At 42.6% G+C, this 27,656-nt stretch overlaps 1 long non-coding RNA gene across 2 annotated transcripts in view; it reads right to left on the reverse strand.

The window, feature by feature from the left end:
• Positions 1-20,966, reverse strand: part of LOC133253847 (uncharacterized) — a 43,431-nt gene extending 22,465 nt beyond the window's left edge. For both annotated transcript variants that reach the window (XR_009738475.1, XR_009738476.1), the window contains exons 1-2: positions 20,905-20,966; positions 4,394-4,554 (exon numbers count right to left, since the gene is read on the reverse strand). This is a non-coding gene — a long non-coding RNA (uncharacterized LOC133253847). The remainder of the gene's footprint in view (positions 1-4,393; positions 4,555-20,904) is intronic.
• Between the last annotated feature and the right edge of the window lie 6,690 nt (positions 20,967-27,656).

Below are 27,656 nucleotides of genomic sequence, written 5' to 3' on the forward strand. Positions count from 1 at the left end.
TGGTATTTTGGCTCAGATGATCTTCAGGCTCCCTTGGGAAGTGTTTGGGGTATGAGCTCTCTGCCTCTTCCTCTTCCTGGTTCTGAGATTCCATGATAATATCCTTCAATTATTCTAGGAGACTGACTCGATAGAGAACATCTGGAGGGAATTGAAGTCTCTACATTATCAACGTAGAAACCGAGGTAAGGGGCCAACACTGAAGGCACAAAAAACAGCAAATGTTGAAATGAGGAAGATAGTGAGACGCTGAGAGCAACTTGACTTTCTCTTTGACACAAAGGAGTCTTTATTTGAAGTTAGTTTTTTTCCTTTTCTCCCACGAGCTTACTTCTTTGAAAACAACTTCCATCAGAAGTCAGGAGACCTGGCCCAGTTCAGAGTCTGCCACAAACTTGGGCAGCTCCCTTCTCCCACCTCAGTTTCTTCCCTGGTAAATGGGAGGTATGGACTTAGATGACTTCTAAAAAGCCCACCTAAGAGCTAACATCCACGATTCCAGGAATTCCAGAAAATGCACACTAAAATCTAGGTTTGGAATCAAGTGAAAAACCCGACCAACTGTTTGAATGAAATGATTTCAGACATTGGACAGCAGGCAGTACACGACAGTGATTTGTGAGGGAGCAGGGGCAATGAGGATTACCCCTAGCTTACTGCCTGGAGAGAATTTCAGGCCATAGCATTCGGAAAGGGAATATTGGTGGAACCCAGAAGTATTCCTTAATAGGGAAGATGCTGTTGGGATCCCAAGGAGACTAGTGAAGTTAGAATTCACAGAGTGGAATACTGGAGAAGACAGCTACACAGAGAATGCTGGAGTTCTACAGAACTCCTTTGAGTCTTCAGATGTATACTGATCAGTGGATGCATATAAGGGAACTACATGAGGCCAGGGAAAGAATTATCCAAAAGGATTAGAGGGAACAATCCCTAGAGATCACAAAGGACAGGGAATGCAGCCCTTTCCCACCAACCAGGGTTGAAAATCTTATAATTAGTGGGGCACTGAGTAAAGTACTTAGAAGGGTATTGCCTCAGTTGTGGGGCCTTAGACTAAACCTGTTCTGGTCCTTTTAAGCTTAAAAGAAAGACTTGAAAGGATCAAACTATTTCCAAGTAACTTATGATGTGCCAGAACAACACTCAAGAATATTTTAAAATACTGGATTTCCCAGGTGGCATAGTGGATAAGAATCCACCTGTCAATGCAGGAAACATGGGTTCAATATCTGGTCTGGGAAGATTCCACTTGCCCACCACAACTACTGAGCCTGTGTGCTGAACTACTGAAGCACGTGTGCCTAGAACCTATGCCCCACCACAAGAGACGCCACTACAAAAGCCTTGCACTGCAACTGGAGAGCAGCCCCTGCTTGCTGTAACAGGAGAAAAGCCCACACAAAGCAACAAAAACCCAGCATAGCCAAAAATAAAATAAAATGAATATTTAAAAAATATTGAACAAGGTAAAATTCAAACAAGGGAAATTTGAAAAAAATTAAACCAAGGCGCATCATACTCAAATCTCTCAAAACCAGTGATAAAAAGAGAATCTAAAAATGGAGGAAATTTTTATGACATAAAAAGAGGAACAAAGATAAGGATGATATGAGAATTCTTGTCAGAAACAAAGCAAGTAACAAGACAGGAAGAACAATAATCTTGGAAGTACAGAAAGAAAAATATTGTCAACCTATAATTCTATACCCAGCAAAAGTATCTTTCAAAAAAATGAATGCAAAAGAAAGACTTTTTAAGACAAAAACTGAAATAATTGATCCCCAGTAGACCTGTACGATAAGAAATGTTAGAGAAAGTCCTTCAGTTCGACATAAATCATAGCAATATTTTCTTGGATCAGTCTCCTAAGGCAAAGAGGTAAAAGAAAAAAAAAGAGAGAGAGAGAGAGACAGACCTAAGAGAGAGAGACAGACCTAATCAAACTTAAAAGCTTTTGCATAGCAAAGGAAACCATCAAAAAAAACAAAATGACAACCTACAGAATGGAAGGAAATATTTCCAAATGATGTGACTGACAATGGGTTAATACAAAAAATATACAAATAGCCCATACAACTCAATATTTAAAAAACAGGCAAAACAACCCAGTCAAAAAATGAGCAGAAAACCTAAATAGACATTTTCCCAAAGACAAAGAGATGGCTAACAGGAACGTGAAAAAATGTTCAATATCACTGTATATAGAGAACTGTAAATCAAAACCACAATGAGGTATCAATTCACACCCATCAGAATGGCTATCATCAGTTCAGTTCAGTTCAGTCGCTCAGTCGTGTCCGACTCTTTGCGACCCCATGAATTGCAGCACGCCAGGCTTCCCTGTCCATCACCAACTCCCAGAGTTCACTCAAACTCATGTCCATCGAGTTAGTGATGCCATCCAGCCATCTCATCCTCTGTCATCCCCTTCTCCTCCTGCCCCCAATCCCTCTCAGCATCAGAGTCTTTTCCAATGAGTCAACTTTTCACATGAGGTGGCCAAAGTAATGGAGTTTCAGCTTTAGCATCATTCCTTCCAAAGAAATCCCAGGGCTGATCTCCTTCAGAATGGACTGGTTGGATCTCCTTGCAGTCCAAGGGACTCTCAAGAGTCTTCTCCAACACCACAGTTCAAAAGCATCAATTCTTCGGCGCTCAGCCTTCTTCACAGTCCAACTCTCACATCCATACATGACCACTGGAAAAACCATAGCCTTGACTAGACGGACCTTTGTTGGCAAAGTAATGTCTCTGCTTTTGAATATGCTGTCTAGGTTGGTCATAACTTTCCTTCCAAGGAGTAAGCGTCTTTTAATTTCATGACTGCATTCACCATCTGCAGTGATTTTAGAGCCCCCCAAAATAAAGTCTGACGCTGTTTCCACTGTTTCCCCATCTATTTCCCATGAAGTGATGGGACCAGATGCCATGATCTTCGTTTTCTGAATGTTGAGTTTTAAGCCAACTTTTCCACTCTCCACTTTCACTTTCATCAAGAGGCTTTTGAGTTCCTCTTCACTTTCTGCCATAAGGGTGGTGTCATCTGCATATCTGAGGTTATTGATATTTCTCCCGGCAATCTTGATTCCAGCTTGTGTTTTCCAGTCCAGCGTTTCTCATGAGGTACTCTGCATGTAAGTTAAATAAGCAGGGTGACAATATACAGCCTTGACGAACTCCTTTTCCTATTTGGAACCAGTCTGTTGTTCCATGTCCAGTTCTAACTGTTGCTTCCTGACCTGCATACAGATTTCTCAAGAGGCAGGTCAGGTGATCCGGTATTCCCATCTCTTTCAGAATTTTCCACAGTTTATTGTGATCCACAGTCAAAGGCTTTGGCATAGTCAATAAAGCAGAAATAGATGTTTTTCTGGAACTCTCTTGCTTTTTCCATGATCCAGCGGATGTTGGCAATTTGATCTCTGGTTCCTCTGCCTTTTTAAAACCAGCTTGAACATCAGGAAGTTCACAGTTCACGTATTGCTGAAGCCTGGCTTGGAGAATTTTGAGTATTACTTTACTAGCGTGTGAGATGAGTGCAATTGAGCGGTAGTTTGAGCATTCTTTGGCACTGCCTTTCTTTGGGATTGGAATGAAAACTGACCTTTTCTAGTCCTGTGGCTATCATCAAAAAATCCGCAAATAACAAATGCTGGAGAGAATGTGGACAAAAGCGAATTGCAGCCACTATGGAAACTAAGTATGGAAGTTCCTTAAAAAACTAAAAATAGAACTACCATAAGACCCAGCAATTCTACTCTTGGGTATATAGCCAGAAAAAAACAAAAACACTAATTTGAAAAGATACATACCCCCAGTGTTTATAGAAGCACTATTTGCAATAGCCAGGACCCGGAAGCAGCCCAAGTGCCCAATCAACAGACTACCAGATTAAGAAGATGTGGTATATGTGTATGTGTGGAATATCACTCACTCAGCCATAAAAAAGAATGAAATGCTGCCATCTGCAGCAATGTGGATGGACCTAGAGAATATTATGCTTAGAGAAATGTCAGAGAAGGACAAATGCTGGATGATATCACTATATGTGGAATCTAAACAAAATAATACAAACAAATGTATATGTAAAACAGACTCACAGATACAGAAAAACAATGGTTACCAAAGGGGAGAAGGAAGTGGGGAGGGACAAATTAGGGATATAGGATTAACAGATTCAAAGTACCATATATAAAATAGATAAGCAACAAGCAATTATATCCATTATCTTGTAATAACCTATAATGGAGTATAATCTGCAAAAATATTAGATCACTATGTGGTGTACCTGAAACTAGCACAATTTTGTAAATCAACTATATTTCAACTATATTTTATATTTCAAAAAAAAATAAAAAGAAAATTGTCTTTCCCCCACAGGTATAATTACCTCCATGAAGGTGCTTTTTCATCTTAGTACTCTGGTCCCCAGCAGTGAGTGAGGTGCTAATGAGGCCAGGGAGGCACTCAGGACAGCCTTCCACTGTCACCACCCTGCTCCTGGTGAGCTCACTCCCAGCACACCTGGTGCTTGGGCTGCAGTCTGTTTGCCTGGAAGGAAAACAGGAGAGGGTGATGATGGGCCCAGTGACTAAAGTCTGCATGTGCTATGTGCCCCTTTTCAGCAGAGGGGAGGCTTCTGGGGCCAAGCTCAGCTTTGCAGCTGCAGTCCAAGTCAGTCCCAGAGGAGGGTCACAGGTGGTGCCTCTGCCTGGGGATGGGCTGGAGGCCCCCTACCTGGCTCTCAGGAACAGCTCCTGGTAACAAATCAGCAGTAGCTGAGCTCTACCCTGGTTGAAACCTTGACACTGGTTATTTTTTCTTTTTCATGCCACAAATAATACATGTTTTTAGTAGAATAAATTAGAACATGAGTTCAGTTTAGTCACTCAGTCGTGTCTGATTCTTTGCGACCCCATGAATTGTAGCACGCCAGGCCTCCCTGTCCATCACCAACTCCCGGAGTTCACCCAAATTCATGTCCATCAAGTCGGTGATGCCATCCAGTCATCTCATCCTCTGTCGTCCCCTTCTCCCCCTGCCCCCAATCCCTCTCAGCATCAGAGTCTTTTCCAATGAGTCAACTCTTCGCATGAGGTGGCCAAAGTATTGGAGTTTCAGCTTTAGCATCAGTCCTTCCAAAGAACACCCAGGGCTGATCTTTAGGATGGACTAGTTGGATCTCCTTGCAGTCCAAGGGACTCTCAGGAGTCTTCTCCAACACCACAGTTCAAAAGCATCAATTCTTCGGTGCTCAGCTTTCTTCACAGTCCAACTTTCACATCCATACCTGACCACTGGAAAAACCATAGCCTTGACTAGAGAGACCTTACTGTTTGTCTAAAAGTTATCAATGTTTTTGGTCATGTCTTTGAGTCTCATATCTTTGTGGGGCTACTGTTAATATATATTTTTGCAATTAAATTTGTTTTCCTCTTATTAATCTCTTTCTTATTACAGGGGTTCTTCAGCAAGAAACTAGAAGGGTGGGGGGAAAATATTTATCCTCCCCTACACAAGTAACTGAACTTCTGTGATAGAGGAGGACCTTGATAGAGAACATAGAGAAGGTGGAGAAGAAGAAGAAGAAGAAGGTGGAGGACAGGAAGAGGTGGACCTCATCAATTGGAGAAGCTGCTCCTGTCCTTTCCCCCCATTAACTTATCTTACCCACCCTTTCCCTCTTCAGGTTCCCCTCTTCTCTCTCTCCTCTTTCACCCTTTAATTCCTTCATGCTTTGCCCCTTCTGCCATTTCAGTCTGGACTTTCCCCTCTCCTGTGCTCAAATTACATACTGTTTTGGGCTTTGAGCTCTCTCCATTGCTCAGCCTGCCTTCCTTTGTGCCGGCTTCCTGACCAACTGCCATGTGGTGACAAAAGGGCTGCAGCAGCCTCAGCGTCACACCCTCTTCCGTCTGTCTACTGCAGGAAAGACAGTGTCTTCCCAGGGGCTCCTCAAGTTCTTTTGTGACCCTTTCATTGGATTGACATAGGCCACATGCTCTGAGTCAATGACTGTGGTTAGAGAATGTGATATTTTGATTGGCTATCTCTGGGCCACTTGTTTCAGTCCTGGAGTTGGGGGTGAAGCCTCAGCCAGTCCACAGGAGCTAAAAGTCGAGGAGGGAGACCCTTAGATGAAAATCAAGCTCTGTTCTGGGAATCAAGGTCTATGATGGGAACATCTAGCACAGGAAATAGTGAAATGCTCCTTGCATTTTATTTTGCTTTTAAAAAGGAGTGATCAAAAGAATACTAAATAAATAAGAATATTAAATGGAAACAGATCTAAAGGGCACACAGTAGCCTATCTAATAACATTTTTTTTTTGTCTTTAAAGAAAAATTTCTCATGTGTCTTATAAACACAATTGATTTTACTTGAACCAGCTAGTCTTCCTCTTCACCCAAATTTACAGTTTTAAAAATAATTTTACTATAATGAGAACTTTTTCAATGCCAGGTCTTGAGCTTTTATTTTTATAATAATAATATTTTTAATCCTTATAACAATTCTGCAAAGTAATCTTAATAATCCCATTTTATAGATGAATATGCTGAGGCTGAAGGCAGTAAAATACTTCTCCCAGGTGACACAATTAGTAGCTCCCACCAAGGGATTCAAGCCTAGGTTGTATAAACCATAATATCTTAGACAAGAAAACATAAAAGTTCCCTAAACTTGTGTTTAGTTGAATTTTTGAGGGCTTTTAGTGCTCAAAGGGCTTTTGAGTCTCGGAAGCTGCAGCCTCAGTTTGCTTTTGAACATCCCAAAGGCCACAGGGGCAGAAGTAGCATTAAGTGGAGATGTAATCCAAAAGAAGAGTCTAAAATTTCAGATACTGTATATACAGAAAGATAACTGTGCTTAGTCACTCAGTCGTGTCCCACTCTTTGTGACCCCATGGACTGTAGCTCGCCAGGCTCCTCTGTCTGTGGGGATTCTCCAGGCAAGAATACTGGAGTGGGTTGCCACGCTATCCTCCAGGGGATCTTCCCAACCCAGGGATTGAACCCAGGTCTCCCGCATTGCTGGCAGATTCTTTACCGTCTCAGCCACCAAGGAAGCCTGAAAGACATACAACTTGGGTCTTTTCAAATGGATTAAAGGATGCCACACCTACGTTTTCCAAAAGGGCTATTTTCTTTTGGTGTGCCTGGACTGATGAGGTGTGTTGGGGGGATTCTTAGAAACATTCTGATGCCATCTCCTGGTACAGTCAAGGGCTTGGGTACTGAAATACAGGAGAAATAAGCACCCATTGAAGCACCTTAAGGTCTCTCTCCCCTCTGTTCCTCCAGGGATTTCTACAGGATAAAGTTTCCTTTTAATTTCTGCATCACATCTTTAGCACAGTTTGACTTCTTGGAACTCTTGGTCACAAGATTTCAGGTTTGAAGTGATAGCTTTTGTTACTATCTTATCTGCTACCAGAGTCCCTTTTCTGTTACAGAAATTCGGAGCAGGAAAGTTGATGCTTTCCCCAACAGGTGAGTCACTAAGAAAATGTTTGAGTTCTCAAAAGGTGATGGTTCTACTCCAAGCTGGTGAATTTCATGAGCAAACAAAGCTCTGTTTGTAACCCTATCAGATAAGAATAAGCTGCAGTGTGCTTTCTGTTTGGTACAGGAAATAGGAGGTGGGTGATTCCACTTTGTGGAATTTGGCAATCTTCTCTTTGGTCAGTATCTCTTATTTTGTTACTCATATTTTAACGAAAAGAAGAGAGGTCTTTTAAAAGACTATGAAACCCATATTTTGAATGGAGATAGGTAAGGAAGGAAGCGTGGGATGTGTCCAGAGGTCAGACAGTTCATGTCTTTGGCTGGAGCAAAGGGTGTGTGGCGGTCAGGAGAGTCAGCACCAGTTCAGGGAGGACCTTCGAGGCTCGGCTGAGGAGGTCAGGCTTTATTCTCAAAACAGTGGGAGCTACTGAGGATTTCTGATGAGAACTGCATTTTAGGGAGACTAGTGTATTAATCATGTGTGAAATGGAGTGGAAGATAGATAGTAGACACAGGGAAACCCGAGAGAGGTCCACTATCATCTCCCAGGCTAAAGAAGGGAAGCAGGGAATGCAAAAGATATCATGGGAGTAGGGTGAGGTGGCAGAGCTACAGCAGAGATAAAAATTACAGAGTCAGAATGTATATGGAGGGCAAAGATGGTGCCAATATTTCTGCACTGGGTGAGTGGGAAGATGGTGGTGACATGGAGAGATGTGGAGAGAATATACGGCAGGGGGAGCATAGGTTTGAAAGAAAAGATCATTGAGTCTCCTTTGGGACGCAATGAGTTTGAGGTGTTCATGGGACATGCAGGTGGAGATCAGAAGATGACAAGGCCTTGGAGGCTTAAGCTATTAGCTAAGCTTTTGGTCCAAGCTTCAGCTTAAATGAGCTAGCTGAATTAAGGAGTTGGTTGAAGCAGTAACATTGGATGAGAACATGGAAGGAACCAAGCAAGCAACCAAAGCTAAGGGGCACCAGGCAGGTCCTTGAAGACCCTGCCTCAGGGAGCAGTTGGAGAAGGGCTTAGATAAATTGTTGAACAGGAAGAGAGCAGGGGTCTGGAAAGCTGAGGAAAGAGATTTAGGAAGGAAGTGGTCAGTACTGTCCACTTTGGCGAAGGGGCTGAGAAGGTGGAGGATGGAAGCTGGTGATCTTTGAGAGGACAATTATTAAGAACAGAAGTGTGAGTCAAAGCACAAAAAACACGCTGAAAATTACACTGGGTGTAATTAATGTGACTGTAGTAGTATAATGTAATTGAAATATAACATTTAGTTAAATTGATAACATAAATAATTTTTAAGTGTTTACTATGCATGTGTGCATGCAGAGTCACTAAGCTGTGCTTGACTCTTTGTGACCCTGTGAACTGTAGCCCGCCAGGCTCTTCTGGCATGGAATTCTCCAGGCAAGAACTGGAGTGGATTGCCAGTTCCTCCTCCAGGGGATCTTCCCACCCCAGGGATTGAACCTGCGTCTCCTGTGTCTCCTGCATTGGCAGGTGGATCCTTTACCACTGGGCCATCTGAGAAGCCCAAGTGTTTCCTACACACTCAGAAATTAAATTTAAATGTAATAGTACATTTAAATATGGCTTACATGGCAAATTTCATGTCATATTTTACCACAAAAAAAGTAGGAGAAAAATTTAAACATTTCAAAAGTTGTATTATTCTCTACACTTTTCCTATGCTTGAAATATATCATAATAAATTGCTTTAAAAAGTAAGTGGAGAAAAAATTAAGTGGTAAGTCAGAAATGGATGTAGCAAATACAGAGTACTCTCTAGAGGAGTTTGAGAGCTGAGTGAAGGAAAAAAGGATGGATGACAGGGCTTGACAAGGATAACGGGATAAAAAGAATTTATTTTTCTTTTGATGCGGCAACTTGGACATGTTTCTAGATTTAGTACGAGGATCCAGAGGCAAGGAGAGAACGAAGATGGGGGTGGGGGTGGGCATGGAGTGGGATGAGTGGTGATATTCCAAAAGATATGTCTATGTCCTAACTCTTAGAACTATGAACGTGACCTTATTTGGAAAGAGGGTCTTTGCAGATGTAATTAGAGGATCTTAAATTTAATCTGGATTATCCCAGTGCATCCTAATCCAATGACAAGTGCCTTTATAAGAGACAGAAGAGAAGACACAGGGAGAATAGGAGAAAGCCATGTGAAGACAAAGGCAGAGATGGGGGTGATGCAGCATCTGCCGAAGAGTGCCTGGTGTCACCAGAAGCTAGAGAGGCAAAGAAGGAGTCTTCCCTAAAACTCCTGGAGGCAGCATGGCCATGCCCACAGCTTGATATCAGACTTCTGCCCTCTGGAACTATGAGAGAATACATATCTATTGTGTTCAGCCATCATGTTTGTGATTATTTGTTACACAGCCTAGAACAGTAATATAGGGGTGGGGAGGGCCTTTGGCCACAGTCTGGTCCTGAAGCAGACCTGGGGCTGGGTCTCAGGCATTATAGTGTTCTACGCCCACCCCGGGGCCAGCGCAGGTAGGTGCTCGGTGATTAGTAAAGAACCTTTGGGATCATATAAGCAGCACAGGATTTCATACGCAGAAATAATTTTCCTTTGTCTTCACATTGTCTTCTCTCTTTCCCATTCAATCTTAGGAAAAATCAACAAAGATTTCACAGTACTAAAGTCGTTCTCTTGCACCTTCCATCTTTTCAGCTATGATAGTGGACCCAGCATGGCCCTGGGGTTTCTAGGGGAAACCCTTCCTGGGTGCTTACAGCTCCTGACAAGTGGAGCCAGCGCGGCCCTGTGGGTTTCTAGGGGAAACCTTTTCTGGGAGCTTACACCTCATGCTCCTTCGCACAGACCAAGTGGCTTGGGGGCTTGTGATCGAGCTGGGCGGCAGGTGGTGAAGGGGAGAGCTCCGGGGAGGCCTGGAGACAAGCCTTCCCCTCATAACTGCTATGTATATTAGCTGCTGACAGACCATCCCAATCCTTCCAAATTCCAGTGACAGAGAGGGCTTCATTGAGGCACCTAACAACCAGAGAGAGCTGACTGTCCCTTTAGTCAACTCTCTTTGGTGTTTGAATGAGCCATTTATTCCTAGCCCAGCAAAAGCTGATGGATATGGTGGAAAAGCCTTTCCCAGGGAGAAACTAGAAGACAGAAGCTTATAAGTTACCTGAGGACAGGAGAGACTGTGCCACACACGTGAGCCTTACATGCTGGAGTCCCATGCACACAACAGATGCCCAGCAATGTCTTTTGTTTTTCCATCTATACAAGAAACTTCACTTTTTTAAACTTAACCCATATGCCACTCTACTTCCCACATGGAATATTTCATCATTACAAAACTACCAAAGTAATTTAACAATTTTTTTTTTTTTAAGCAGGCTTTACTGAAGAGCTTTTGGCTAAGACCTTTGAATCTGTGCCCTTGAGGGGCTCCAGGGCAGGACTCCAGCAGGGTGGTGTAAGACTTACTGTCCTGACATGGGTGGCAGTTGTTAGAACAGGGACTGTTTCATTTTATTAACAGAGTGAAGCATGCTGTCAGCAGGCAGCAATAGACACAGTAAAAGATGCAACCAAATCTGACTCTGATCCATCCTGCTCTAGCCACAGGCAAACTCTTCCCCTTTATGGGTTCTCTAGGAGAAAGATGAGAATCAGACCAGGAGAGTCCCCTCGAAGAGGAATTACATTGAAGTCAATCTACTGCGATCTGAACATTCTGTTGCCCTAAAACTGCCCCTAGCACTGTTTTCTAAAAGCAGAATGCAGTATCCAGAGGGTATCTTGGATTCCACCCAAGAGATTTAGTTTTTGAAGAGCTTAAAAGATTCCCAGCATATCTGTAGGATGAGTATGAGAGCCAGATTCCAGAGGTTATATTGTCCGTGGGTGCTACCCTGCTTACCAAGAATTTAAACAAGAAATAAACGTTCGTTCAGCTGAAGTAGATGTATCTAAGAGGCAAACCTTTCTTAAACCCCACTAACGTACAACCTCAATCCACAACTGGATTCAATTACCGCATGGAAAGAAAGGCATTTTCTCATAAAGCCGCTCTGTTTCCGTGCCTGGCTGCGAGCGGGGTCAGCCATGACAAAGACAAGCCTGTGCGTTGTTTTTGGTTGTTTTTCTTTTCAAGCTCTTTCGCTGGCACTGCCAGGCCCCAAGCTGTTTGGATCAGTTATGTGGGGGCAAGTTTACTTGTTTTGGCTTTCAGCCTTTCTGTCCAGCGTTGAAGATAGAAGAGCAAGCTTGTGACCTATTGATCAGTGGAACTGATGGGCTACCCAGCAGGACCCAGTGGTTACACCATGCCCACGTGCCCCTCAGGTGCAGCACTTGTGAGGAAGGTCAAAATTCTAAGGAAGGAGTGTGGGGGAGACTGTAGGGGACCTAGAGGGGTCTAGCATAAAGGAGTCTGAGTGCTACTGTTCTCAATTTTTTTTCAAATATTAATATTAATAATAATATATAACATAGAGAGTGCTTGCTATGTGCTACTCCCTCCTAAGAGCTTTACATATAGTAACTCACTCAATCCTCCCAACAAACCTCTGAAGTACTATCATTATATGCACTTTACAGATGGGAAAATTGAGTCACAGAGAGGTGACGTGATTTTCCCAAGGTTACACAGTAAATGGCTCAGAGCCCAGACCCTTGATCACTACATTGTCAAAGAGGAAGTTGCAGAAACTTAAAAACCATCATTAGTATTTATTTAGCTACTAAGCACATATGCAGCATTCTTAATTCAGTCTTTGCTTCAATACACTCAAAGGTACTTTGTATTGCTATATGCACATTTTAAATCATAAGACCCAGGAGACCCATGTGGCCCAGCCTGCCTTGGGGCAGAGAAGAAATGATTCTTATGGAAAGCCAGTGAGCTTTCATAAGAGATACTGCACCCAAAGGAGGTGAAGGCCAATCACTCAGCTGTCTTATCAGCAGCTCAAGCTTCTTGCATGAACTTGGCTCTCTGATAGGAAAATCTGGGACTTCTGACTGGGAATGAACACGGGCACAGTCCAAGTTTCCAACCATCAGCTTAGTTCATTATGACTGGTATCATTTTGTTGCCTCTTGGTTCCAAATTTACTCTTCATTACTTGCTTGACAATAGTGGAAAAGCAGTTCTCTTTGACAGCTAATGTGGTGTTAAGTTGTGTCGGCAAAGGGTCTTGAAGGGACACTGTGAGAAGTGGCTTTCTTCCAGGTTCTAGTACACTGGGTCATTAGGAACATGCAGTGGGCATGGCTTTTCCTGCAATGCCAGGTAGCCACAGCAGTAGTGTCTTCCTGTGGGCAGCTTCTCTGGGCATCTCCCCGTGAATGACTTCTGTTGGAACCTCCATAGGAAGCTTCATAATAGAATGCTCAAATGGGCACCCCATTGGGTAGCTTTGCAGTGAGTCTGGGGCCTGGTACCCCATTCTACGGATGGCTTCCTCAGAAGTCCAGAGAACAGGTTTTGCAATGCTTCACCAATATGGCCCCCGATGAACTTTTCTACCATCCAGGGAATATACCTGGACGGGCATACTCTCTCCATTGAGGAGGTACAGACCTCGACCCTGAGAGGAGGCGACCTCTTCCTGAATGTTCTGTCTCAGCCCTAGGGATGATAGCTGCTCCCTGTGCTTCTATTCCTGTTTTCCTTTAGTGTTACCTTTACCTCTTCCAATGCTGAGCCAAACTCATGGTTACTCCAATTCCCTTTCAATAATCCTTTATGGTAAACTTCCTTTGTAGAAGTTGCTGTGTGATTTCTGTCTCCTGTTTGGACTCTAGTATTAATACATTCAATGTATTTTTTAGTCCACCCTTTAAAATAAAAATGTAACCTCCTTTAAGAAGCATGGAAGAAACAAAAACATAAAAACACTTGCACAGTAAATACTAATGCTTAAGTAAAGATATTTACCGCTAAGTTACAAAGCTCTGTATCCTCTTTCAACTCTTAGTTCTATATCTGCATGATTCTTGAAAGTGAAAGTGAAGTTGCTCAGTCGTGTCCGGCTCTTTGCGACCCCACAGACTGTAGCCTATCAGGCTCCTCTGTCCATGGGATTTTCCAGGCAATAGTACTGGAGTGGATTGCCATTTCCTTCTCCCGGGGATCTTCCCGACCCAGGGATTGAACCCGGGTCTCCCGCATTGTAGACAGACGCTTTACCGTCTGAGCCACCAGGGAAGTCCCTGATTCTTACATAGTCGTAATCCTTGAACACAACCAAATCTGTGTTCTATGTTCACCAGTTTGACATTAAACACTTTTGTGTAGTCCCATGTAGCCACTGTCCACATACTCTTGTGCTTATTATCGGTCATGGCAATATAATATTTCATCTTTTTATATGCTAAGATTTGTTCAACGTGTTCCTGCATTGGACACTTGGGTTGGTTCCTGCTTTTCCATGTTACAAAAAGTACAGAAATATCTTTGTGCAAGTTGCATCAATGTTATGTAATTTTTCCTCCTGTCTCTCCCTTTCTCCTTTCTCTAACAGCTGGGCTCACACATTTTCCCACTGGTAGACAACAGATTACAGGAACAGAGGAGAGAAATACGGGGGAATATCTGCTCATGAAGGAGGATGGAGCTTTTACTGAAGTAAAGGCTTCAGGAAGCAACAGATGCTTGGCTTACTTAGGGAGCAACTCCTGCCAGCAAGAGACCTGGGTCTCAGTGACAAGGGGCGATAGCTGGCTGGAGTGGGACACACTGAGAAGAAAGTCCTTCCAGAGACCAAGGTTGCCTTTTTCTTGGGTCTCTCATATTGTAACTTGTGACTAATGCATTAGTCATACTGAACACGTGGAAACTACACAATATATACTAGAAAAACATTTTAGTTCTCAAGAATAGCCTCAGAATCAGACAATACTTGAAGTAATTGAGAGTGGGAAGCACATTGCGATTATTGCTCTCTGACATTTTAAACCACCAATAACTCAATTGTTTCCTGAATTCCCAGAGAGTCAAGGAACACGAAAAACCCTCTTTGTCATACAGCTAAGTAAATGTTAACCTCATACTTAAATCTTTTTTTTCCTCACAAAAAAGCATTCCTGGAAGGGTGCCCCAAAAGGAGCTTAGGCATAAGCGCTCACCATATGAGGTTCATATATAATGCTTATCTGAAGATGATTTCACATCCATTCTTAAAAAATACTTTTGCTGTACATGCATTTCTCAGTTATATTCTCTTGTCACTTTGAAGATACTGTTCTAGTTTTCTGGGTTTTGTTGCTGTACAAAGATGTTGGCTGACAACCGAATTATTTCTTTGTAGATGATTTGTCTCTTTTTTTTCTGTTTCTTGCCTTTAAGATCTTCCTTTTTGAGCTTAGCATGCTGCAATTTTACTACAATGTGCCTGGGTACAGATTTTAAAAATTGATCCTGCAAGGTATACATGATACTTTCTGTGGATTGATACTGCTCACCAGTGGAGCTTCTTGTCCTTTATCCCTTTGGATATTGCCTGGTCATCTATTCTCTCTAGTCTTTTCTGGGACTCTCATGATCAATATATTAAATCTCAGTCTCTCTTCCAAGTCTTAACCCCTCTTTCATATCTTCTATCTTCCTGTCTCTCTCTACTATATTCTGAGCAATTTCTTCAGACACGCTAGTTAACTGATTCTCTTTTGAACAGTGTCTTTGTTGCTATTTAGTTAGACTCTTTTGCAGCCCCATGGACTGTAGCCTGCCAGGCTCCTCTGTGCAGGGGATTTCCCAGGCAAGAATACTGGAGTGGGTGGCCTACTGTTTAATCTAGCCATTGAGTTCCTAATTTCTACAATTATATTTTTCATTTATAAATGTTTTACTTGGCTCTTTTTCAAATCTGCTTGGGAAAGACAAATTTCACAGTTTCTCCGTACTTGAACACACTTAATGATTCCATCCTGGTTTTCTTTAAATCATATGCAGTATTTTAAACTTTGCATTTAATAATTCCAATACCAAAATCCTAGGAGTATAAATGCATTGCTTGTTGCTTCTGCTTTGTCTTTCCTGTGGTGGCTCTTTTCCTTGGTGTTTGGCCGTCTTTGATTTGAAACTCACTTTGCTCCACCTGTGGGCCTCCTAAGAGCCTCCCTTGGAGGCGTTGACTCCAGCAGAGGTCTCCCTTTGCTTCCTCCAAGACCTAGAAGGCCAAGCAGCCCCCTTCAAGGGTCAGGGCTTAAAGCAGGAGACTTAGTTTGGCCTTTGACCCTTGTGATGTGTCTAAGGCTTAGTGTTTATTTTGCCATGTGCTTCCCACCTCCTGCTTAAGCATGATCGCAGCTCATGGCTCACTTCTTTAGACTCTCAAGGGTATCTTTGCTATCTGCAAGCTCAGCAGTACACATTAAAACCACGCTGTATTCAGGATCTAATTGTATTGTGGCAGGAGGGTCTTCAGAGGATTGGCTCTGCTGTAATGCTGGGAATGGGTGGCGTGTACTCATGATATTCAGGGCATTCAGACACAGCAGCACAATATGCACAGGCTGCAGGAGACCTGGTTTGCACTTCAAATTTTAAGACACTACAAAAGATATAAAAGAAAATCTCAAAGCTCTCTGTGCCTTCATATATATGTACGTATGTGTATGCATGCATATATGTATAACACACACATATACTTTTGTATATATAATAAAAAAGAGACCGGTGAAGAGCTGATACCTGAAGTATTTGACTTCCTTTACAGAGCTGAATTGGTATTCAGAGTGGGGGTAAATAGAGGCCCCAAGAGGGAATCAGTAAGACCTTATCTTTGAGTCTCTATTTATAAACCAGATCTTGCCCTACTGGTATTTTATCCCTTTGGCTTCATAATTATAAGACTTAGCTAGTAATTTTCATATGAATATCCCTTTTGAAAGTTCCCTATAATTTCCTTATTTACAAGATGGGTGCTCATTAGAGTCCTCCTGGCTCTATTGGGTGAGTTTTATCCGTAGACAACAAACGGATGGACCATGTCATTTTCTCTGCTCGATGATCTTGTAGTGAAGGATGCTGAACTCAAACAACAGCTTAAAGAGATGCACCTTGCTTCCTACTTCTGCATGCAAAATTAATGTTTTTCCCTTTCAATAGGCACTTTCTCAGAAGGTTTTGAGAGGACTGGTTTCTGCTTTCATCACTAAAGTCTCCTTTGTTTGGGGGCAAATGGATACTTGTATATGTATGGCTGAATTCCTTTGCTGTCCACCAGAGACTATCACAACATCGTTCATCAGTCATACTCCAGGACAAAATTTAAAAAAAATTAATAAAATCCCTCTGATGTGCATCCATCCTCCCCCTGGTACACCAGAGTCTGCCTGGCTCTGCCTCTGCCCAGCTCTGCAGCTCTCTACTGAACTTTGTAGTCTTCTCTAGTCTTCCAACGGAGAAAGAAACGGCAAGCCACTCCAGTGTTCTTGCCTGGAGAATCCCAGGGACGGGGGAGCCTGGTGGGCTGCCGTCCATAGGGTCGCACAGTCGGACACAACTGAGGCGACGCAGCAGCAGCAGGAGCAGCAGCAGTCAGTCAGTCTTCCAAGCAGAATGATCTGAAACAAGGCTTGCTTCTGGGTTGGGAATTAGTTGAAGAAAATCTGGGCTCTGAACAAAATCCACATTTAAAAGAGTGCGTCTTTTCTTTTATTGGCTTTTGCTCTAAAAAGCAAAGGCTGAAAAACAGCTGTTAGTTGTTTATACAGTATTTTTTATTTAAGTGTTAGACAATAGCTGTTTTCTTCTCCACTTAGAATGGCACATTTTTTTCTCAGGCCATTTAAGTCTTCTCTCCCGGTGGTCACAAGTATTGGTATGCACCTCCACCCTCTCCCTAGGTTTCTGGAGGAGATTAAGCTTTTACGTTTTGTTTTTTATTTTTCCTTCAGTTTCTGTTTTTTTGTTTTGAAGTCTGACTTGGGTTTCTCAGGATAGATGGCTGAGTTTGGTTATCAGGTCAGAATGTTGCAGGTCACTTTTGGCGTCAACTTGACACAGGTACTCACAGCAGACACTCTAGAGAAAATTTCTTTAGTTTCAGAGTGTTTGTGGCTAGATCACATGAGCAGAATTAGATATGGACTTACTGATGATCATCTGTTCTTGAGCCCTAAATATTGCTGGATGGTTTCCTCTGTTTGTAATTCAGAGGATGATTCCTGCCATTCTCCACTTTCTTGGACATTTTCTAGGGATACCATCCTTCATCATCATCCCCACTATCCAGAGCTAAGCATCACACCATGGGCCAGGCTACATCTAACCCAGTTTCCAGACCTGGTAAATTCTTACAAGGCGTCATCCAAGAAGCACTGCAAGCTTGTTGAAATAAAGATGCCCATGGATGAGAGGCGATCTTCGTGCTCTTCACTAGGACACCAGGTATTTGCAAATCCGTGATGATACTGCCACCTCCAATCCCTTAAAAACCCCCTAAAGTTACTCCTCAATCTCACTTTCTGTCACATATAATTAAACAATATTTGCTCTTATTTAATAAGGAATAACACATTATGATCTTTTTCTCTTAAAATAAGTGGTCCAAAATCAGATATTAGAAAAAAGTCCCCATGTATACAACACCAAATACCAGGCTGCTGCTGCTGCTAAGTCGCTTCAGTCGTGTCCGACTCTGTGCGACCCCACAGACGGCAGCCCACCAGGCTCCCCCGTCCCGGGGATTCTCCAGGCAAGAACACTGGAGTGGGTTGCCATTTCCTTCTCCAATTACTAGGCTTGTAAGTCATTATTTCAAAAACAGGATTTGTGATAAATAATATCCCCCTTTGGGAGATGTAAGTTTTTGATATATTAAAGACTCTGAGAAGTCCTGTAGCAAAGAAACTTTATGAAGCTGTTTGCATGGGACAACTCTTAACCTCTCTCAGGACATCCACTGTGAAGAACGGGTTGTGAAGTCTGTCTTGAAATTCATGTTGTCGGCATCCTCACATTCTGCTTGGCAGCTCAGGCCTAGGAGTCCCTGGGAATCCTGATCTCAGTCACCCTATTCTACTGCTGCCAGCTCTCTGCAAACCTCATCAACTCCCTTTGCTTATGGGGCAGGTTCAGATCAGGACCAACCCCCGATAATGATATCAGTCAGACTCCCACTGACTACCTCAGAGGCTTGAACTAAGAGGAGAGAAGTACCCGCGGTTGACTAGAATCGGCCCTTCTCCACTGCTGTCTTCACCTGCCCTCCTCCTTACTGGGGGCGCTTCTCCCATGCAGTACATCTGCTTCCGTTATTAACCACTGTATGGCTTGCCTGCCGCCTTGTCCTAGGTGGTGGACAGACCTGTGATTGGTGTGAAAGACAAGGATGAACCACAGCACCCTTACAGAAAGGGACAGGTATTCCCAAAATACAGGAGTATGGGCATTTACCCTGAACCACATTAAGGCTGGCATGGAACATGAATTCTAGATTGAAAAGGGCCTGGCAACCACAAAGAAACACATGTGACTTTGCAAAGGGAGAAATGCAGACAGTGACTAGGAACACTGCCTTACACCCCCACAGGTGCCAACTTCCTGAGTGCGGAGGCATCCATTTCAGTCCAGACATCAGAAACCTTTGTAAAATCATGTGCCAAGGTTCTGCCCACTCTCCCTGCATCCAGGCACAGGTTACGGGGAGCAGAGGGGCAAGATGGAAGAGGAGGGAATAAGCACATTCTCACATGCCACTGTGACTTCTCACAGGACAGTGACTTTCATCTGTCAATGAAATCTGCCTCTATCATGCTTGCCATGCACGCATGCCACAGGGTGCCTGCAGTGTTAGGCAACAGGTTTATTTAGTTACACTCATGCCCACATCCAGTGTACATGCCAGGAGAAAATGAAAAGCTAGAAACTGTTTGCATAACAATAATTAGTTTCATAGCTAAGTTATACACAATAGTGCTTTCAGCTATTTTGTTACCAATCTGCCCCCAGGAGCAAGTAAGTCTGATAAAATGTTTATGGGCTAGTAAATTTTTTTCTACTAATTTGCAAGGCTATAATAAAACCCATGAACTTGATGGCCTGCAGGAAACATAACAAGAACTGGGAATGTACAGTAATTTGGAGCTAGAAGGCCTCTTAAAGTCCTACAGGAAATGACTCCCAGAAAGGAGATGAATCACAGTATTTTAAACAGAGAAGAATGATGCTAAGTTTGTGCTTAACCAGCTACAGCCTGGGAAAAGACCTTCCAGAAACAAATGGTGGAAGCTTCCTGCTTTCAATTATTCTTGCTTTAAAGAAAATTAATTCAAATATACAAAAAACGATCTTCAAATGAAAACAATGAATGGAGCACAGTTTATCCTGCCTTGTAATACTAACTTTTAGGACTGCAAGTTTTTTTTTCTGCAATATACACAGTCACACTGCACCCTCTTGTGGCAGAAAAATGATTACAACCAGAATATAGAAGACACACCCTGCTGTAAACTGTTCAAGGGAAAAGACAGTTTGCAGAAGGTGGTTGACAAGAGAGTCACTGCTGGGGCACCTGAGAGCATGGACATTTGAGTGGGACTGTTCTTGCACGAGGGGAGCTGCAGTTGAAAGGAATCCTAACGTCTTCACAGATGCAAGGAAAAACTCATCACAGAAAACTGAGTTTTAATTTTCTGTTTGCTATTAAAGGCTTAACCATTTTAACATTTTACAGCTAGCCCCATCTATAAATAACAATAATTGCTACCATGTAGCAAATGTGACAGGCAGTTTGCACACATCAACTCATTTCGCCTCTAAACTATGAGGTTATATAGGGAAACTGGAGCTTGGAGATAGGAAGTAATTGTTGTGTGTTTACCCAGTTAGTAAATGGCAGAGCTGGGATTTGAATGAATCTTCCCGATTGCATAAGCCTGCACATTTCCCACTGTGCTGACTTGACTCTAACCAAATATTTCTTGAGTACTTAATACATGTGAGACACTGCTGCTGGGTGCCCTGGGACTTACTCCCCATTCTTCAGGAATTTATGGCCTAAATAGGGGATTAAAAACATACATGGAAAAGAAGCCACCATACAATGCAGTGTACAAGGACCATCTATGTAGAACTAGTTTTTAAACAAAAGATCTGTATGGTCATGTACATTTTCTCCATCAACTTCAATAGCTTTTGCTATTGCTTTTGGCCTAGAAGTGGCTCACTTCTAACCAATAGAATATGGCAAAGTTGATGGGACGCACATGAGTATGTGTGATCATATGTCTGTTACTTCAGATTTTAGCAACCACTTTGCTACAGTCTCTTTCTGGCTTTGAGGAAGCAAATGATCATGCTGTGAAACCCTGTGTGGTGAGTAACAAACTATGGGCATCATTTAGCAGCAGAGGGTGGCCTCTGGCCAATAGCTAGCAAGATATGAAATCCTCAGTCCTACCAGAAAATGAATTCTGTCAATAACTGTCCCCAGTGGAGCCATGAATGAGGTCACAGCCTGGAGGACGTCTTGACTGCGGCCTTGGGAGACTCTAAGCTGAGGTGTCACCTACCCATTCCTGGACTCCTGTGTTAGTCATTCAGTCATGGCCAACTCTTTGTGACTTCACAGACTGTAGACCCCTAGACTCCTCTGCCCATGGAATTCTCCAGGCAAGAATACTGGAGTGGGTAACCACTCTCTTTTCCAGGGGATCTTCCCAACCCAGGAATTGAACCCAGGTCTCCTGCATTGCAAATGGATTCTCTACTGTCTGAGCTACCAGGACTCCTGACCCACAGAAATAGTAGGTAACAAAATGTATGTTATTTTAAGCCACTAAGTTGGTGTCAATATTGTTGCTCTGCAATTGATAACTAGTACAATTATCTTTTAGAAATTTTATAATTTTAACTCTTAGGTTTAGGTCTTCAATCTATTTGCAGTTAATTTTTATAGAAGGTGCGAGGTAAGGATCTTTCTCTTTTTTTCTTTCAGTTTCTTTTTTTCATATGGCTAATCCAACTATTCTATCATCAGTTGTTAAAAATACTATCCTCTGCCCACTGAATTGCCCTGGGATCTCTGTTAAAAGACACCTGACTGTACATATGAGAATCTATTCCTGAACTTTCTGTTCACTTGTTCTAGTTACCTTTACACTAATGTACACTGTCTTAATTTCTGTAGCTATGTAATAATTTTTACATTCCTGTATTTGTATAAATGATTCCTAAACTCCTTCAACTTTGTCTTTCAAAGACTTTTGGCTATTCTAAGTGCTGTGCATTTCCATGTAAACTTTAGAAAGCAGGGTCATCACAATGCAAGAGCACCTCCTTTGCTTGCCCTGTTGCCCTACAAGTACCACAGCCTCTGCCTTGAGCTTCCTCAGCCCTAAATTACTTACCTGTGTCTCACGATTTCAGGGGACACACATCAAGCTCTTTGAGAGGTTTCCTGGATGTTCCTCTTATTAGGGTCGTGAGAAGGTGCCATTACCTTTGGAAGGTAGTAGCCATTCTTGCCAAGAAACCCTTTCCACCAGCCCACTCAGTGGACTTCCAGGTGGAGAGTCACTGGACTGCTTTATGTCTCCAGTGTGGGTTGTATTCCTGCCCTGCTGTGTTGAACATCTTCATCCTGGTCTGTCCCAAAACTTGTTTTGTGTGCCTGCTGCTGCTCCTGCTGCTAAGTCGCTTCAGTCGTGTCCGACTCTGTGCGACCCCATAGACGGCAGCCCACCAGGCTCCCCCGTCCCTGGGATTCTCCAGGCAAGAACACTGGAGTGGGTTGCCATCTCCGTCTCCAATGCATGAAAGTGAAAAGTGAAAGTGAAGTCGCTCAGTCGTGTCCGACTCTTTGCGACCCCATGGACTGCAGCCTACCAGGCCGCTCCGTCCATGGGATTTGCCAGGCAAGAGTACTGGAGTGGGGTGCCATTGTGTGCCTGACAGTTATCATATCTTTGCATCTTACTCAAACCCCCAATTTAACATTTTGTTATACATTTTAGATAAATTATAAAACATTTAAATAATTTCATCTAGCATTTTTTGTTGTTTTATAGGAAGAGAGTCGTCCAGGGAATCAAGTGTGCAATACTACCAGAAACAGGAAAGTGAAAGCGTTAGTTGCTCAGTTGTGTCCGACTCTTTGTGACCCCATGGACTGTAGCCCGCCAGGCTCCACTGTCCATGGAATTCTTACTTGGAGAACTTTCTTACTTGGAGAGGTAGGAGAAATAGAGGAGGACTTTGCCTTCTGAATATATTGGAAGGAGGAGAAATAAATGCTCAGAACCCAATAAAGCTGAATTTTTCCAAGTTCTTTTCAACCCTTAAAGGCAGCTCTTGTTAGCGCTAAGCCCCAGCTCCCAGCTGGGCAGTGTTATGCAGCAGCATTTAAATGAGAGATGAGCAATCCTAACCACATGCTGGTTGTGAGGCAGTTTCATACAAAATAACTACATAAATCCAGGTGAGTGCTTGTTAAACACACAGTTACACACCCACGGAACTGGGCTGAACACACGTAGGCAGAAGGAAGCACGACAGGCATGGTTTCTTAGGATTAATAACACGACTATCAAAGAAACAGACGATCTCCCCTCTTGTCTTTTTTAAAAAAAGACCAATATTTATGCTGAAATGTCTTCACAGATTGGGGCACATTTTTATTAAAACAAATTAATACACCACAGATGTAGTATATATACATATGTACACTGGCTTGGGCCAGTATTATTTGTTATAAGCATGTAGCACAAATCCAAGGAAAAAATTCTGAACTAGTATGTATATAGTAAAGGTAGCATTTGATCAGTGGAGAAAAAAATGGATTAGTCAGTAGATGGGCTTGAGACAATTGGCAATCATGTGGGAGAATGTAGTATCCTAACCTCACTCTTTATACCAATAAAAATTTCCAGTAAAGATTTATATATATATAAAAGAGTAAAAACATAAACTAACCAGCAAAGCTTAAAATGCCAGAAGGAAACATATATATGTAAGTATGTGTGTGTCTTTGTGCATGCACACATACATATAATCATTATCACAATTTTGCAGCACCCAAGAATGTTAGGTGAAAAATAAATGTCTCCTTTCTGCCCTAAACCTCATGTTCTATTTCTCAGGAGAAACCAATTTATCAGTTTCTTGTGTAAATATTCTGTATGTATTTAGGCATATGTATTAGGGCTTCCCTGATGGCTCAGCGGTAAAGAATCTGCCTACAATGCAGGAGACGCAGGAGACACAGGAGATGTGGGTTTCATCCCTGGGTTGGGAAGATTCCCTAGCAGAGGAAATGGCAACCCACTCCGGTATTCTTGCCTGAAATATCCCATGGACAGAGGAGCCTAGCGGACTACAGTCTAAAAGGATTTCAAAGAGTCAGACATGACTGAGCGACTGAGCACATACATGTATACCTTTTATTAAAAAACATTCATATTAGACAAAAAGAATCCTATTCACTTTTTCACATTATATCTTGAACTTCTATTTAGTATATATTGTTCTACTTATTCATTATTAATGACTGCCTAATATTTCCTTGACTAGATGCACCATAACTTATTTAAGTACTTTCCTAAATTGCTTTTTTCTCATAGCAAAATGTTTTCGAGGTCTCTCCATATTTCCCACATTAATCAAACTCACTTCCCTCCTATTGCGTAGTATTCCACAGTAGGAATATGACACAATTTACCCACTGACAGGTTGCTTCCAATTTTTCTCTGTAACAAACAATAGAATTTCTAGTCCATGTCCTCATGTGAGAGTTTCTCAAGGGCAGCCGTCCTCATATTTTCAAAAGATCACACTGGCTGTTGTGCTGAGAACAGACTTGGGTCTAAAAGCAGGGAGACTGGTTGGGAGGCCACTGTAATAGTCCAGACGAGTGGTTAAGTGGCTTAGTGGCACCAAGAAAGGTGAATGGTGGTGACAAGTGTTTGGAATGAGGTACACTTTGGAGGTAAAGTAACACGACCTGCTATGTTTAGACATAGAATATGAGAGGAAAAGAAAAGTCAAAGAAGATCCCAAAGTTTGGGGCCCAAACAACTAAGAGATTAAAGGTATCATCACTAAGATACTGATCTCTGGGGGATGAGCAGCTTAAGGGAGAAGATCAATATTATGAAATCTGTTTTGAAAATATTAAGGTTGCCCATCAGACTTCCCAGTGGAGATGTCAAGAAGTTGGAGTTCAGGTAAAAGCTCGGCACCAGAGATATTGACTTGTGAGTTGTCAGTGTATGGATGCGATTCATAAGGATGATATCTAAAACCAAGATACCAAGACAAAGTGAGTGCAGAGAGAGAAGAGGTTCATGGCTCTTCTTAGAGCATTCCAGTATTAGAAACTGGAAAGATGAACAAGATCTAGAGAAGGATATTGTGAAGGAATAGTCATCAAGATGGGAGGTGACCTGGTTTCCAGTTCGATAAATACTGCTGGTAATGATCCAGTAATATCAAGACTTACAATTGACTACAGGATTGACAAAGTGGAGCTCACTGATGTGGGCAAAAGCTTGACAGGATTGGTATCAAGAGAGAAAGGGAGAAGAACTGAAGACTCCTGGAGGAATTTTTCCTTAAAAGGGAGCAGGAGAAAAAAGGGACATTAGCCTGAAGGGATGTGAGACCAAGTGAGGATGTTAAAATCAAGATATCACAACCTCTTATAAAAAGCAGACAGGAGATCCCAAGTAGAGAAGGGAACTCAGAAGAGAGAAAAGGTAACTGTATGAGCAATGTTCCCAAGCAGGTGAGAGGAGATGGGTACCTCCCACACACATTGCCAGGCTGCCTAAGTTAGAAAAGTTTGTCCTTCATGTGGTGGAAAAGCAGAGTATGTGGGATAAATGAATAAAAGGAGAGAGATTATATGTGGTGCAGGGAGTGAACGTTCTCTATTAATTTTTCTCTGTTATGTTCTCAGTGCAATAAGAGTATAGAGTCAGCTGAGACTGAGGCTGGTTGCTTGAAGACAGCCACCCAAGACATGAGTTAGAAGTGTTGCCTGCAACGGAGGGCAGCTGGTCAAACTGTGCCATTAAAGATAAGGGAATTTGCAAGTCAAGACCATCATGCCTACCAGCCAGGCCAGGCAGGCTGGTATAGTGTCTTAGAAAATGAAGGAAGTTTAAGGCCAGCTGAGTGGGAAGGGGTTGGGGTGGCTTTACTGAGCAACTCAGTTACCTTCTGTGGCACGCATTTCCTCAACAAACACTGACAGAGAGCCCACATCAGACCAGGAGGTCAAGATAGACCCCTTATGGATCATACAGCCTATGAGGTATACTTTTCTGTAAGAATAGGTCTCAGTTTTACCCTTGCTGTAATAGGGGGATAACAGGATAGTCTCAGGTACCTGGTGGGGGTAGGTGGAGGGAAACGAGGCTGTGAGAGCTGACGAGTTCATGTGCAGGGGGATGGGAGGCAGCATGCATTTTACAACTTGGAACAGACTTCCTCCTTAGGCTCCACTCTCCTTTTTACCTAAGTCATGCAGCCATCAGCTTGCTGGTGCGGTCTTCAACAGGTGTCTTAATTTATGGGCAAAGTGCATCCTGGGTGAGGTGCTCTCTGAGGCCCCGGCCAGAGTGCCATGATTCTGCCGCAGAACCCATTTTTCCATTATGAGCAACAACCAGGGAAAGCGTTTTGAGAAACTGCTGAAATGAAAACCCACCCCAAATATTAACTGTTTTTGTAAGCTTCTCAATTTGAGGAAGGAGACAAATGAGCTCCAGCTTAGAAAATTTGCCTCCTCTTTATGCTTTGAGACAAAGATTATAACAGGAATATGATAAGCAGCTTGACTTTGTCGCCTGTAAACGCTTCAAGATAACAAAACTAGCAGGAACAGAGAGGGGTAAGCCCTGTATAGGGAATAAAGAGGCCACCTATTTCTCATTCTCAGGGTCAAGGAGAACTCCCAGACCATATAGGCACAGGAGGGTTCCTCAGGGGAGGGAACAGTAGGCCATCACATGTTTTGTTAACCTCCCAGACACCCTCACACTGGAATCCATCTTGGCTAAAAGATGAACACACACACAGAGCAGGGCCCTTAGTCAGAACAAATATGGACCTGGAGCCAGACAGAGCAAGATGATTGCAGGAACTCTGGAAAACTGTCTCCATTTAAGTGATTTAAGTCACCCCAAAGGTGCGACTCTGAGACCACCCAGGTGCCTATCCGCATGTATCTTTCTCTTAATAAACACTTTATCTGCTTTTATGTTCCATCTCTTTGCTAAAAATAAATTTTTTTAAAGAGAAGACAAGAGCCAGGGCTCTGCTTCTAGCCACCAGCGGCTAGAATTTGGCATTCTCACCGGCACAAGTCCGGTTTGCTTCCCACTCAGGGAGCTGAGATTCTGTTTCAAACTGCCACACACAATGCCCACCCCCAAGATCAAAGTCATCCTGCCTCCTTCCTCTTTTATGGTTCCAGGTAAATCCTAGAAGGTCATCACTGAATGAACCACAATTGTAAAAGATACGCTAAAGCTTAGTGGGCTTGGCCTTTTCGGCTTTTTAGGTGGTAAAAACAAAACAGTGCATTGGGCTCTGCTCTAAAGCAATTCCATTCCAAATGCAGCTATTTCGGGGGCTTCTTTCTGTCATCATTGCCAACAGAACCACACTGACCTCACACGCTTTGAAAATGACCGTTGGTTTCTCTACGCTACAGAAAGCCGTACGGAATTTTCTATCTCAGATCTATCACTGTTTTCCCATGGCACATTTACGCCTCAAAGTTGCATTACCTAATGCTTATCGCGTGCTACGGTTTCTGTTTACTTCTTTGAAATGCCCTTTCTTAATGGATTTTAAGTAAACACTGCTTTTAGTTAATTAAGCTTTTCCCTACCATTTTTTCATCTTTACACAGATTATTTCTCGATTCTACTGTAAACAAAGCAGTACTAGGTAATGATTAATTTTAGGCAACCACATCAAAGGAGCCACGTAACCTTTTCCCACTAAGGGCTAATTATTAAACACTTGTTAAAAGCAGTAACAATCTTTTTGTTGTATTCTGACATAACAAATGTTTTTATTTTCCCATATCCTTCTATGGCTCAATTATATTTATCACACAGTGCTAGAAATTAAGTAATGACTCTAAACTCCTTCTGCTAATGGAGGTGTAAAAATGTTACCAGCCGTATCAGCACAAGGGGT

Source organism: Bos javanicus, chromosome 9, assembly GCF_032452875.1.
Source record: "Bos javanicus breed banteng chromosome 9, ARS-OSU_banteng_1.0, whole genome shotgun sequence".
Lineage (NCBI taxonomy): Eukaryota > Metazoa > Chordata > Mammalia > Artiodactyla > Bovidae > Bos > Bos javanicus.